Here is a 13786-nt window from a genome sequence, read left to right as displayed (position 1 = left end):
ATATGAAGGGCCAAGTAGGGAAGGCTGTGCCTCCCCAAACAGCCTGGCCCTGCCCCCTATCTGAAACCTACCCACTTCCTGCCCCCCCGACTGCCCTCCTCAGAATCCCTGACCCACCCTGCTCCTTGTCCCTTGACTGCACCCCTGAGAGAGACACCTCCAGCCATCACCCTGGGACCTCACCCCCGCACCAACCCCCCAGCTCCCTGTTCCCTGACTGCCCAACCCCTATCCACACCCCCACCAACCCCCTGCTCCCTGTCCCTTGACTGCCCCAACCCCTATCCACACCCCCACCAAGTCCTGACAGACCCCTGAATGCCCACGATCCAACCTCCTGTTCTCCATCCTTTGACAGCCCCTCCCCAGAACCTCTGCCCCATCCAAACACCCTTCTCCTCCCCACACTCTCCCCCTCCATTCCCTGTCCCGACTGTCGCTGGGACTCCTGCCCCTTATCCAACCCCACCTCCGGTCCCAGCCTCTTACCATACTGCTTACCCCCGCCTCCTCTTCTCCTGGGGGCTCAGTGTGCAGCATCTAGGAGCTCCTGCTGCTCAGCTCGCAGGAGCTCGCAGCCCCACCCCCTTACCACAGCAGCAGGAGCTCAGGTCCCGCCAGAGCCACGCCACTGCAGTGCTGTCCATGGCTGCTCCTGGACACAGCACACTGCATGCTGGGGGAAGGTGGGAGTGGGGCCAGAGGGGAGCATCCCTAGCCAGGAGCTCAGGCGGGCCAGGAAGGATGAGCTTGCCCACCCCTGTATTAGAGTGTGTCTGGGCACACCCTGCACACCTCGTATGCATGCCTATGACTTAGTTTCAAGTCTACAGGTACATTGCAGCATAAGGAAATTGCATTTTCAGTGACCTTCACCCTTGTACTGTACAGCTAATAAAGTGAAATATTCAGCCTAGTAGAAAGGCAGCTAAATTGAGTAGAGCACAAGATGGCCTGGATGCCAACAATGTCCTGACTTTCTGTGTGACACTGAGCAAGTCTCTAAACTATTCTGTACCTCACTTGCACCATATGGAAAAGGATGGCTAATGACACTGTAGCAAGGTGATGACTCACCGGCACAGCACCTCCTGCTAGCCATCCTGGGAATTAGCTCTCCAGCTCCAGAGCACTCTCTGCTGGCCAGTGGCTCACCTGTCACTGGTTCCCCATGTCCCTCCTTGACCCCAGTGCTCTTCACCCAGGGGTTCTGCCCAATGCAGCAACCCCCCAATCTGGGTCTCCCTGCTCAGGGGAACCCTCAACTCCCTATCCCCACCTTGCCTCAGCAGCTACTGCCAGTTACCATCTAGTCCCCACTCACTGGGGCAGACTGCAGTCTGTAATGGCCACTTATCATTGGCAAGGGGGGGTTGGACCTGCTGCCTCTGCCTATGCCCCGTCTATTCCCCTGTAGCCCCAGTACCTTTAATAGGCCATTAGCTAGGCCTGCAGCCTGGGGGGTTTCCAGGCTGGAGCTCCCCAGCTCCTCTAGCCTTCCCCCAGCCCTGCTCCACTCTCAGTACCCTGCTCAGCTCCCAGACAGACAGGTCCCTCTCTCTCTCTAGCTCCTGCCTAGCAGTTCCTTTATAGGGCCAGCTGTGGTCTGATTGGGGCATGGCCCCAGCTGAGGCTGCTTCCCCAATCAGTCTAGCAATTGGTTCCCGGGGGCAGCCTTTTTCCCCAGGCTGCTTTAAGCCCTTTCAGGGCTGGAGCGGGAAACCACCCCACTACAGACACCAACCATCTTAGAGCCCTTTGAGCGCTACAAACAAAAATGCTACATATTAACTGTCATTTCTCTATGGTGGATAGAGGTAGAAAAATGTTATCTTCTCAGATCTATGCCACTTTGACCAACTGCTATAACAAAGCCCTATAAAAATGTGAAAATAATTTACCTCTTCTCACTGTTTGGTCAATGCAAGACAAATTAGAGCAAAGGTGCCACCTAGTGACATATGGTCACAATGATTTCACGTTATTTAGGAATATATGAAAAGCAATTTCCCTTTTCCTATAATTGAATTGAGCATCTAGTGGATGATGACAAAGAAACTAGACATTTTCAGATATCTGTGGTAACCTGGACAAGGGCTTCTTTCTAGGGAAGAAATTCATGCTGCCTCTTCTCCTACCATTAAAGTGGTGTTTAGAATTTTTAAATGCCTCCATCAGCCCATGCTGACAAGTTCACTCTTCACTATCTGACCACTTACTGGTGAACAGAATCAAAATTTTGTTAAGCAATCCCAAGGTATTCTTTCTAGAAATATAAATACAATGCAGTGAAAGGGATGCATGGATTAGGAGGGGCTGAGCATCATCAGTGGAGCAGACCCTTCCTACTTTACGGCTATTTTTACTCCTACAGAGGCACAAAGCAGACTTAAAACTGGCCTGAATGGCCTACTGAAAAATCCACTAATGTGGAATAGCAGGAAGATGACAACTAGCTCCTGCCACCACCCAAGTTCTTGATGTCAGGCTACGTGAGATAGCTGCTGTGCTCCAGTGATTCCCTAGGGGTTGCTGCTGCAAGGCATCAGTTCAATCAGTTCCTTAGCCTAGTCTAAGGAAGCCATGAAGACCAGGGAAGTATAAAAGTGGCATATCTTTGCAACTCACCATGTGGTATGCAGCCACATTCACTCCCTCCTTACCCAGTCACCTTGAGCCATTGGCTGGATCCCAGGTCTGGAGTCATCATGTTGATTGAGGCTCCAAAAGAATATGTATCAATTGGGTAGCAAGCCAGGTACCAGGCGGAAGCTTCTGTTTTCTCCTTTTGTCTTATTATCCCTTCTGGTTTACAATATATCATTCATATTGCACAAATGAGTCTGAAGTGGTGTAGCTGGCTGGTTTCACTCTCTTTTTAATGAGGTTCCCCCCAAACCCAGTTCAGCTCACAAAACAAATTTACATTTTATACTCAGTACTACTGACAAACAGAAATAGCTTTTTCAAAGAAACTACAACTTCATTCACAACATAAAAATCACAGGAAAAATCTATCCACTTATTATTCAAGTAGATGCTGGAGCATGAATATTTAATATCCTGTTTCTAGTATGTTATTGTTCAAGAGAGCTAAACTCACATAGCCCTTCTTTGGAAGGGAAGTGAACTTGAAATAGTGAATAACAATGATTTAAATCAGCCAGTGGATTCTCCCTACAAAGTGGAAACTAGGCAAGGATTGAGAATCCACATTTCAATTTAATTGGGCAAATACTTCCACTGTAAAGAACTGCCTCACAAATAATTGGTTCTACCCAGTCTCATGCTTTCAAACATTTGATGCACAGCATTTGTCTCAGCAGACTAGTCATTTTCTATTTTAAATCACAAACAGCATCCCAAAAAGATTTCCTTTAAAAACATTAAACCTAGCTTGTAAAATAAGAACATCCTGATTATAATAATTTTAAATCACATTAAATGCCTAAGAATCATTCTTATTTCATTTCCACTTTTTAATTTCTCCCTCTGTGTTCTCTCTGGGCAGAGGCAGTTGTTTAAGGCAAACTCAGCTATTAAATTCATGGGGGGGGGCTATATATGAACCTAGCTAGCCAAAAGAACAAACGAAACAAAAGAAAGCTATACCTCACCAGCATATGAACTCCCCATTCTTGAATAATGGCCAGGTTTTTCACCTGAATAAATAAGCAACCTTATCATTCCTTCCCCTCAATGAACTTCTGCAAAAGGGGAGAGAGAGAGAGAGAGAGTCAGGCAGTAAATTTCTTTTGATCTTTACTATAGATCATTTTCTTATAATGCCTACAGGCATCAAAGCTCCGAGGGTGCACCTGTTTCCCTCTTCAATGTGGATCAGCCTTCAGCAAGCTACAGTAGAGCCCTGAATTAGATAAGGTACCAACAATGGTAGGGAAAGGCATTTAATATAACTGTGAAAGGAAGTAGGTTGTTTCTGCATGGTTCATATCTCTTGCTAAAATATGACATAATTTACATTATTATGAAGTGTGGCCTGCAAGTAGAATAGGCTAGTGGCTGGTTAGCTAAAAGGAGTGCATTTTAGAAAGACCTTAGTGGAGAATTAATTTGCTGGATGCACGAAGGGAAGAGTGGCAAAGAACAACTGAGGTCTGTCCCTGACTGGAGGCACTAGAATCCATCACAATACAAATAGTAAGTAGTGATGATGGTAGTACAACATAACTGATGCTAAAACAATTCTTTCACCTTGTTAAAATTGCTGGATCTTTACCAGTTGCACCCACTGAATTGCATTGTCTTTTCAGCGTGACTAGAGGCCATTACGAATGTTCCTTTTTGAGAGCTATGTTATTTTAGAAGTGTCTACTGTATAACTTTGTTTACTGCCAGAAAGACATTTGTCATAACAAGGGTCCAGATCTTTATACTGTAGTCAGAAAAATGTTAACTCTGGGAGATTTAGGAGGTGACGCAAGTGTCAGTTTAATCACAGAACCTTAGTTCAGGAGTGGGGCTATTCTCCAATTAACATACATAACTCCCACAAATGTAACTTGAGGTTGCACTCATAAATCCTTCACACATTAATAGAATAAATTAGTCTCTGACTGTAACTTCTGTTTTTCAAGTTTCATATGTAGACCACTCAGCTCAGTCAATTCTCCAAAAAGGTTCATCTGGGGTTTGATTTACAAAGAGCTTTTACTAACATTCATCTTATTCACTCTGCTATCTATATGAACCCTACAACTGCGGCTAGGCACTCAGCAAGTTCTTCATTTAAAAAAGAAATTAGCATAGAAATCTCTGCATCTCTACAGCAAGAGCTTCATTTGCTGAGAAATCTCAAATTGCTGATCTAAATTTGTCTGAGGCTTTTCATTTTCTGACTGAAGTTCTTGGAATTCCTGTTCCTTTTTGTATTACTTTTCTGTATTTCTGCCTCTTCCTCTGCCTACACCACTACTAGTTATCTGCATAGAGAATTATCATCTGAAAGCAGAGTTTCCAAAGATTCTCCTTTTGATTGAAGAATGGTCTCCAATTCTGGCTCCTTCACACAAATGCCCCTAAAGAATGGAATTTGCTTCTTTTATGTGCTCATTTGTATGTTCAGCAAGTTTTAGCCAAAATTAATTTTATTCTTAGTTTCTTAAGCTGAAAAAGCAAATGTTTTGTTATAGCTGGAGCAAAAATTGAGTGAAAATAAGCAGCAGCAGCAGCTTGCATTTCATGCTGTCTTAGGCCTCTATCTTCTGAAACTCCAAAGTGACAAGGCTAATCCAACTTCTGGTTATTTTATGAAGTAAGGTCCTTAAGCATGCTTAATTCCTATGGACTTCAACAAGATTCAGATATGATTCCCAGTCAATGCTCTATACACTGGACCAAACTTCCACTCATAGGACTATAATGTCACAGCCCTTAAACCCCAATTCAGGAAACCTTTCCTTTTCAGCACTTAAGCATATGCTTAAATACTGTTGAAGTCAACGGGCCACATTAAAAGTGCATGCTTAAGTGTTTTTCTGAATTTTTGCCATAGTCAGCTGCACAGGGAAGTAACGGGGAGTAGATCCTTATTCCTATCTTTGGCCCTGCTCAGATTGTGACTAGCTGTGGGGAAGAGAAGAGGAGAGTAGAGGCTGCTCCCTACTGCAAGCAAATGGGCAGGACAGGAGGAGAAAGACAGGGAGTGAAAGGATCCTTAGTATCTCAGTAGCTGGCTGAGTGTATGGCAGGGAGGGGCAGAATAAGCAGCTCCTGCAAAGGGTTGAAGTAGCTGAGGTGTTGCAACAATGAGCATTGAGATGCTAATTTTAGGCACCTAGAAAAGCACTGGAAGAACAATGGGATCCACAAACTCTGAGTTAGGCATCCAGGTTTTCAGTACAATGAATGGGAAGAGAGATGCCTAACGGTATGGCTACACTTGAAACTTCAAAGCGCTGCCACGGCAGCACTTTGAAGAGCGAGTGTGGTTGCAGCGCCAGCGATGGGAGAGAGCTCTCCCAGCGCTGCACGTACTCCACATCCTGATGGGGTTTAGATTGCAGCGCTGGGAGCCACGCTCCCAGCTCTGCGGCACTGTTTACACTGGTGCTTTATAGCACTGTATCTTGCAGCTCTCAGGGGCGTGTTTTTTTCACACCCCTGAGCAAGAAAGTTGCAGCGCTGTAAAGTGCCAGTGTAGCCAAGGCCTAAAAGAATGGGATCCAGAAAAGCCAGCATGCTGTGCAGGGAGGCACCTAACTAACCGAAGGGAGATGCCAAAGATTCCTGCCCCTCTTACAGACTGAGGGGCCTAAATCTGGGCTGCAGGGAGGTGTGGATCACAAGCAGAGACAGACAACTAGGAACCCCTCTTCTGGAGTCAAGCAGCTTGGACACGTACCTAACTACACACAAAATTGAAAAGGAGCAGGAGCTGCTTATAACCTTCAGCCCAGTGATTAGGTTACTTATCTAGGAAGTGGGAGACTCTGGTGCAATTCCCCCTTCTGTCTGGGTATGTCTACACTACAGGATTATTCTGGTTTTACAGAAACCGTTTTTTTAAAACAGATTGTATAAAGTCGAGTGCATGCGGCCACACTAAGCACATTAATTTGGTGGTGTGCGTCCACGTACCGAGGCTAGTGTCGATTTTCGAAGTGTTGCACTGTGGGTAGCTATCCCGTAGCTATCCCATAGTTCCCGCAGTCTCCCCCACCCATTGGAATTCTGGGTTGAGATCCCAGTGCCTGATGGGGCAAAAAACATTGTCGCGGGTGGTTCTGGGTACAGCCTCACCCCTCCCTCTGTGCAAGTAGCAGACAACCATTTCGCACCTTTTTTCCTAAGTGAATTGTGCAGACGCCATAGCATGGCAAGCATGGACCTGCTCAGCTCAAGACAGCAATCATGGACGTTGTAAACACCTCGCGCATTCTTGTGCAGTCTATGCTGAACCAGGACCTGCAAAACCAGGCGAGGAGGAGGAGGCTATGGCAGCGTGGCGATGAGAGTGATGAGGACATGAACATAGAATTCTCTCAAACCGCGGGCCCCTGCACTTTGGAGATCATGCTGGTAATGGGGCAGGTTCTAGCCATTGAATGCCAATTTTGGGCCTGGGAAACAAGCACAGACTGGTGGGACTGCATAGTGGGGCAGATGTGGGACGATTCCCAGTGGCTGCGAAACTTTCGCATGCGTAAGGGCACTTTCATGGAACTTTGTGACTTGCTTTCCCCTGCCCTGAAATGCCAGAATACCAAGATGAGAGCAGCCCTCACAGTTGAGAAGTGAGTGGCGATAGCCCTCAGGAAGCTTGCAACGCCAGACAGCTACCGGTCAGTCGGGAATCAATTTGGAGTGGGAAAATCTACTGTGGGGGCTGCTGTGATGCAAGTAGCCAAAGCAATCATTAAGCTGCTGCTACAAAAGGTTGTGACTCTGGGAAACATGCAGGTCATAGTGGATGGCTTTGCTGCAATGGGATTCCCTAACTATGGGGGCCGAAAGATGGAACCTATATCCCTATCTTGGCACTGGAGCACCAGGGCACCCAGTACATAAACCGCAAGGGGTACTTTTCCATGGTGCTGCAAGCACTGGTGGATCACAAGGGACGTTTCATCAACATCCACGTGGGATGGCCAGGAAGGGTTCATGACGCTCACGTCTTCAGGAACACTACTCTGTTTAAACGGCTGCAGCAAGGGAATTACTTGGGGATGTTGAAATGCCTGTAGTTAACCTGGTGGACCCAGCCTACCCCTTGATTCCATGGCTCATGAAGCCATACACAGGCAGCCTGGACAGTAGTCAGGAGTTGTTCAGCTACAGGTTGAGCAAGTGCAGAATGGTGGTAGAACGTGCATTTTACTGACTCGCTCAGACCTCAGCCAAACCAATGTCCCCTTTGTTATTGCTGCTTGCTGTGTGCTCCACAGTCTCTGTGAGAGTAAGGGGGAGACCTTTATGGCGGGGTGGGAGGCTGAGGCAAATCACCTGGCCGCTGATTACGCGCAGCCACACACCAGGGCCATTAGAAGAGCACACCAGGAAGCAATGGGCATCAGAAAAGCTTTGAAAACCAGTTTCATCAAGGGCCAGGATATGGTGTGACTGTTGTGTTTGTTTCTCCTTGATGAAACCCCCTCCCCTTGATTGACTCATTCCCTATAAGCAGGACCGGCGCTAGGGTTTTGAGCGCCCTAGGTGGACGGAAATTTCACCGCCCCACGTGCTGGTCCCACGGCTCCGGTGGAGCTGCTGCAGTGCTGCCTGCCGGTGGAGCTGCCGCAGCCGACCATCTGCAGGCATGACTGCGGCAGCTCCACAGGAGCTGCCTGCCGCCCCTCCGGACACCCTGGGCTGCCGGCTGCCATGGCGGCGCCCTGACCCAGGGTCAGTGTGCCTCCGCCGCGGCCGGCAGCCCAGGGTTTCCCTGGGCCAGGGGACCCCCGCCCCTGGGCTGCCGGCTGCCGGGGCAGCGCCCTGACCCAGGGGATCCCCTGGACTGCCAGCTGCTGCAGTGGCGCCCAGACCCAGGGGATCCCCTGGGCTGCCGGTTGCCAGGGCGGCGCCCTGACCCAGGGGATCCCCTGGACTGCTGGCTGCCGCCGGCAGCTCTGACTCCCTCTCTGTCCCAGCAGGAGCAGCTGCTCAACTATTTAAAAAAAATTGGGGGGCCCTTTTTGGCGCCCTCAAATCTCGGCGCCCTAGGCAACCGCCTAGTCCGCCTAAATGGTTGCACTGGCCCTGCCTATAAGTCACCCACCCTCCCCCTTCGATTACTGCTTGCTTCCTAAGGAAATAAAGTCACTCTCCTTTAAAAATAATGTATTCTTTATGAATTAATTATAAAAAGAGGAAGAGAACTGACAAGGTAGCCCAGGTGGGCTTTGGGAGGAGGATAGGAGGGAAGGAAAAGGCCACTAAAAAAATTTCAAAATAATGACAGCCTTTTGGTTGGGTGTCCACTGGGGTGGAATGGGAGGGTGCACGGAGCCTCCCCCCACACGTTCTTAGTCATCTGGTGGGTGAGGAGGCTAAGGAACATGGTGAGGGGGGAGAGTGGTTATACAGGGACTGCAGCGGTACTCTGTGATCCTGCTGCTGTTCCTGAAGCTCCACCAGATGCCGGAGCACGTCAGTTTGATCACACAGCAGCCCCAGAGTTGCATCCCGCCACCGCTGATCTTCCTGCTGCCACCTCTGATCTCGAGTGTCTCTCCTCTCCTCACGTTAATCCCTCCTGTCCTCACTTTGGTCCCTCCTGTCCTCACGTTCACTGGCATCTTTCCTGTACTTTGATACCACGTCCTTCCACTCATTCAGATGAGCTCTTTCATTGTGGGTCACTTCCATGATTTCCGAGAACATTTTGTCTTGTGTCTTTTTTTTCCCGCCACCTTATCTGAGATAGCCTTCGGGATGGAGGAGGGAAACTTGAAAAATTTGCAGCTGCAGGAGGGAAGGAAAAAAGGGAGAGAAGTATTTTAAAAGATACATTTTACAGAACAATGGTTATACTCGTTCACTGTGAACAACACTATTCACCTTACATTGCACATGTGATCTCACTACAAGGTTCCATTTTGCATCTAAATATTGAGTGCCTGAGGCTTTGGTGTTAGAGATCACAGATACAGGTCTGGGAATCAGAATTCGGCTTGTATGCGGCCATGATAAGCCACTGTCTTTCGGCTTCTGCAGTCTTCATATATCCAGCACCCTCCTTTCCCAAAAAGCAAGCAAAGCTCGTTGAGTGCTGCTCCTTTCCTGTTAATGTGCAGCACTAGAACCGCCCTCATCCAATTCTCTGGGATGATCGCTTTACCCCTCCCCCCACCGCGTGGCTGGTAGCAGGGAAGATCCCAGCTAGCCAAACGTGAAAAAGCTCAGTGCCGATCACCCCTTGCCCTCCTCCCCATGCTTGGCTAAATGCAGGGAAGGATTTCTTTTAAGCCACAGACAAACAGCCCAACCATCTCTGTCCCCTTAATTAAATTCCAGTATTTCAACCAGGTTACCATGAACAATATCACTCTCCTGAGGATAACACAGCGAAATAAAGAACGGATGTTGCTTGAATGCCAGCAAACAACCGGGACCATACGCAGCTAGGCTTTGTCATGCAAGGATATCAGATTACTTGCTACATGTATGGTGTGGTCAAGTGTCCTACCATGGAGGACGGAATAAGGCTGCCCTGCCCAGAAACCTTCTGCAAAGGCTTTTGGAGTACCTCCAGGAGAGCTTCATGGAGATGCCCCTGGAGGATTTCCGCTCCATCCCCAGACATGTTAACAGACTTTTCCAGTAACTGTACTGGCTGCGAATGCATCCTAAGTTGTCAGGGCAAATTAATCATTAAAAACGCTTGCTTTTAAACCATGTTTTATATTTACAAAGGTACACTCACCAGAGGTCCCTTCCATGGCTTCGTTGTCTGGGATAGTGGCTTGGGAAGGCTGGGAGGGTACTTCTGTCAGGCTGAGAAAAAGCTCCTGGCTGTTGGGGAGAACAAAGTGCTGTGTGCTCTCTGCAAGCTCGTCCTCCTCTTCCTCTTCCTCTTCCTCTTCCTCCTCCTTCTCCTCATCTTCCCCTCCGCAGAATCCTCAGGCAAGGCTAAGATTACCCCCACCTCGGAATCCACAGACAGGGGTGGGATAGTGGTGGCGGACCCTCCTAGAATTGCATGCAGCTCAGTGTAGAAGCGACATGTTTTCAGCCCTGCCCGGGATCTTCCGTTTGCTTCTTTGGTTTTCTGGTAGGCTTGTCTGAGCTCCTTAACTTTCACTCTGCACTGCACTGAGTCCCTGGTGTGGCCTCTTTCCATCATGGCCTTGGAAATTTTTTCAAATGTTTTTTCATTTCATCTTTTGGAACAGAGTTCTGTTAGCACGGAATCCTCCCCCTATATAGTGATCAGATCCAGTACCTCCTGTGCAGTCCATGCTGGAGCTCTTCTTCGATTCTCAGACTGCATAGTTACCTGTGCTGATGAGCTCTGCGTGGTCACCTGTACTGGTGAGCTCTCCACGCTGGGCAAACAGGAAATGAAATTCAAAAGTTCGCAGGCCTCTTCCTGTCTACCTAGCCAGTGCATCCAACTCCAGATTGCTGTCCAGAGCAGTCACAATGGTGCACTGTGGGATAGCTCCCGGAGGCCAATACCATCAAATTGCGGCCGCACTAACCCTATTCCAAAATGGCAATACCGATTTGAGTGCTACTCCCCTCGTCGGGGAGGAGTACAGATATCGATATAAAGGGCTTTGTTGTATGGACGGGTGCAGGGTTAATTTGGTTTAACGCTGCTAAATTCAGTATAAATCCGTAGTGTAGACCAGGCCTCTGATGAGACAAAGAGTTTCAGACGCAGGCGAGTGCCTATAGAACTGGATTATGGGTTATTCTGATGTGAGGTTTCTTCAGTCTCTCCTGTTGAAGTTATTTCACTTTAATTGAATATCAATTGAGCTAAAGAGAGTGGAAATCACTCTATAGTCCAGTGTTCAGGGCACTCAGCTGAGAGGTAGGGTAGGGAAACCCTGCTCAGATCCGTTGTCCTTATTAGGCAGAGTGAGGAATTGAAGGGGGATCTCCCAGTTGCTGGGTGAGTACCCTAACCACTAGGCTGAAGGAAGCATCTACTCCTTTGTCAGAGGTAGGCAGTCTCTGGGCATGCACACCAGATCAGGCATGATTGGCAGCCCTCCACCTATCTTCCCCTGTTTTATGCATGGTGCTGGCAGTTAGGTAATAAATAGACATCTGGACAGCTAAAGTAAGGGAGTGTGCAGAGGCAGAAACTTAGAGAAGCCTAGGGAACTTTGGCTCCAAAACTAACTGAGTTTTGATGCCTCCAGAGTTAGGCAGCAGCAAAGTAGGGGGGTTGTGGATTGAAATAGTTCCTAGATCTGGGGTTTAGACACCTACTGGTATGTCAGCACAGTGCTTTAAAGCTGTGGCTTGGGCCGGAGGTTGGTTTCTGAAGCCCACTCCAATCAGTGGCACGAGCCCCGAGAACCTGAGTCTGCTGGCCCAGGCTGGGAGACTCACTGCCATAGGGTGCATGGACATCTCTATGCCCCTTTGTGGATCTGGCCATTACTTGCTCCCCTGCCTTGGGACCAGAAGCAGCTTTTCACCATCTGCAGCTGCTCCATAAATACCTCTTACTACCTTGAATTGGTTTTTGCTATGTCTCACAGCAATCTGTCCTCCACAAAATCTTTATGTTCCTTACTGCTACAGTTCTTGCAGCTCTACATGTACCGTAGAATCATACATCCTGTGTTTGCAACACTCATGACAATAGTGAAGAGCTGTGCAGCCTCCATGCTTCTGTTAGACAGTGAAAAGTGCCATAAGGGTTTGTGGAATTATTTTAAAAGGCGCAAAAATTATGGGATGGAGAAAGTTACACTCCATTCACCCTTCACTGCCAGTCACCCCTGCACAATTTGTTTCTACCCTACCATGCATTTCCCAAATTTCCCAAAAGAGAGTGCTGGACAATGGCAAATACCTACCCAGGGTGCACCTCACTGTGCATAGACACAAACACTCCTGGTGAGAACATGCAGTGCCAGTACAAGGAGTTATGTATGAATGTGCACAAGTGATATATTAACTGTGGCAGCTTCAGGCCAACATAACTTGACTCAACCAAAGTTTGTAGAGTAGTGTAATCAGGTGCAGACTCACTTCCTGCTGGTCATCTCAGGAATTAGCTCACCAGTCATCAGAGAGCCCTCTACAGGCCAGGTGTCCCACCTGTCATTGGCCCCTCATGTCCCTCCCAGACCCCGGTGCCCTTGTCCTGGGTGCTGCCCCCCTGGCAGTACCCCACTCTCTCTGGGTCTCCCCACCCAGGGGAACCTCCATCCCCTAACCCCATGTTGCCTCAGTCATGGCTACTGCCAGACACCATCTAGCCCCCATGCCCTGGGGCAGACTGTAGTCTATCAGCCAAACATCACAGGCAACAAGGGGTTTGGACTGGCTGTCTTTACCCACCCTCAGGCTGCCCCCTGCAACCCTAATACCTATGTGGGCCTAGGACCAGGCCCTGCAGCCTGGGGAGTTGCTGGCCTAGGGCTTCCCAGCCCCCAAGGCCTTTCCCCAGCCCTGCCTCACTCTAGGTCCCCAGGTGTATTTCCCCAGAAGCCAGGCTTGTCTCTCTCCAGTTAGAGTGAGACTACTGAGCTTCTGGCTGCCCTGGCCTTCTTATAAGGCCTAGTTGCTCAGTTTGGGGCGTTGCCCCAGCTGCAGCCACTTCCACCAATCAGCCAGAATTTTGCTCTCTTCTGCAGCCCCAGCCCTCTGCAGGGCTTTTCCAACCCCTTCAGGGCTGGAGCAGGTGTTCACCCCGCTACAGTAGACATGGCCAAGACAAGTTATTTGCAGAATCTGTGAGAGAACCCAAGAACCTTGACTCCCAGTTCCCTATTCTAATCACTAAAGGGTAGGAGCAGTATAATAGCAGTGATTGTAATTTACAAGTGTTGGCCAAAGAGCACTTTTCATGGTGTAATGATAATTTGTACAGCAATTTCCCTCTCATTAAGTGAGGGATATTTCACCTTACAACATTTAAAAATAATACTTTCTTGCTGCCTATTGTCCTCACAGTAGTTTGCTGTGATACTGACAGTGAAATACGTCTGTTATTTGTCACACAAAATATATTTGTGAAAAGAAGAAAAGCAATCTCGATGTTTTAAAAATAAAAGTAACCAGGATTCTTCCTCAAGCAATGATAAGCTAGAATTCTCCATAGTACAATATATTGTGCTAAGGAAATAATAACATAGGA

The sequence above is a fragment of the Gopherus flavomarginatus genome, chromosome 3 (genome assembly GCF_025201925.1).
Source record: "Gopherus flavomarginatus isolate rGopFla2 chromosome 3, rGopFla2.mat.asm, whole genome shotgun sequence".
Lineage (NCBI taxonomy): Eukaryota > Metazoa > Chordata > Testudines > Testudinidae > Gopherus > Gopherus flavomarginatus.
Note: the sequence above shows the minus strand (reverse complement) of the source record.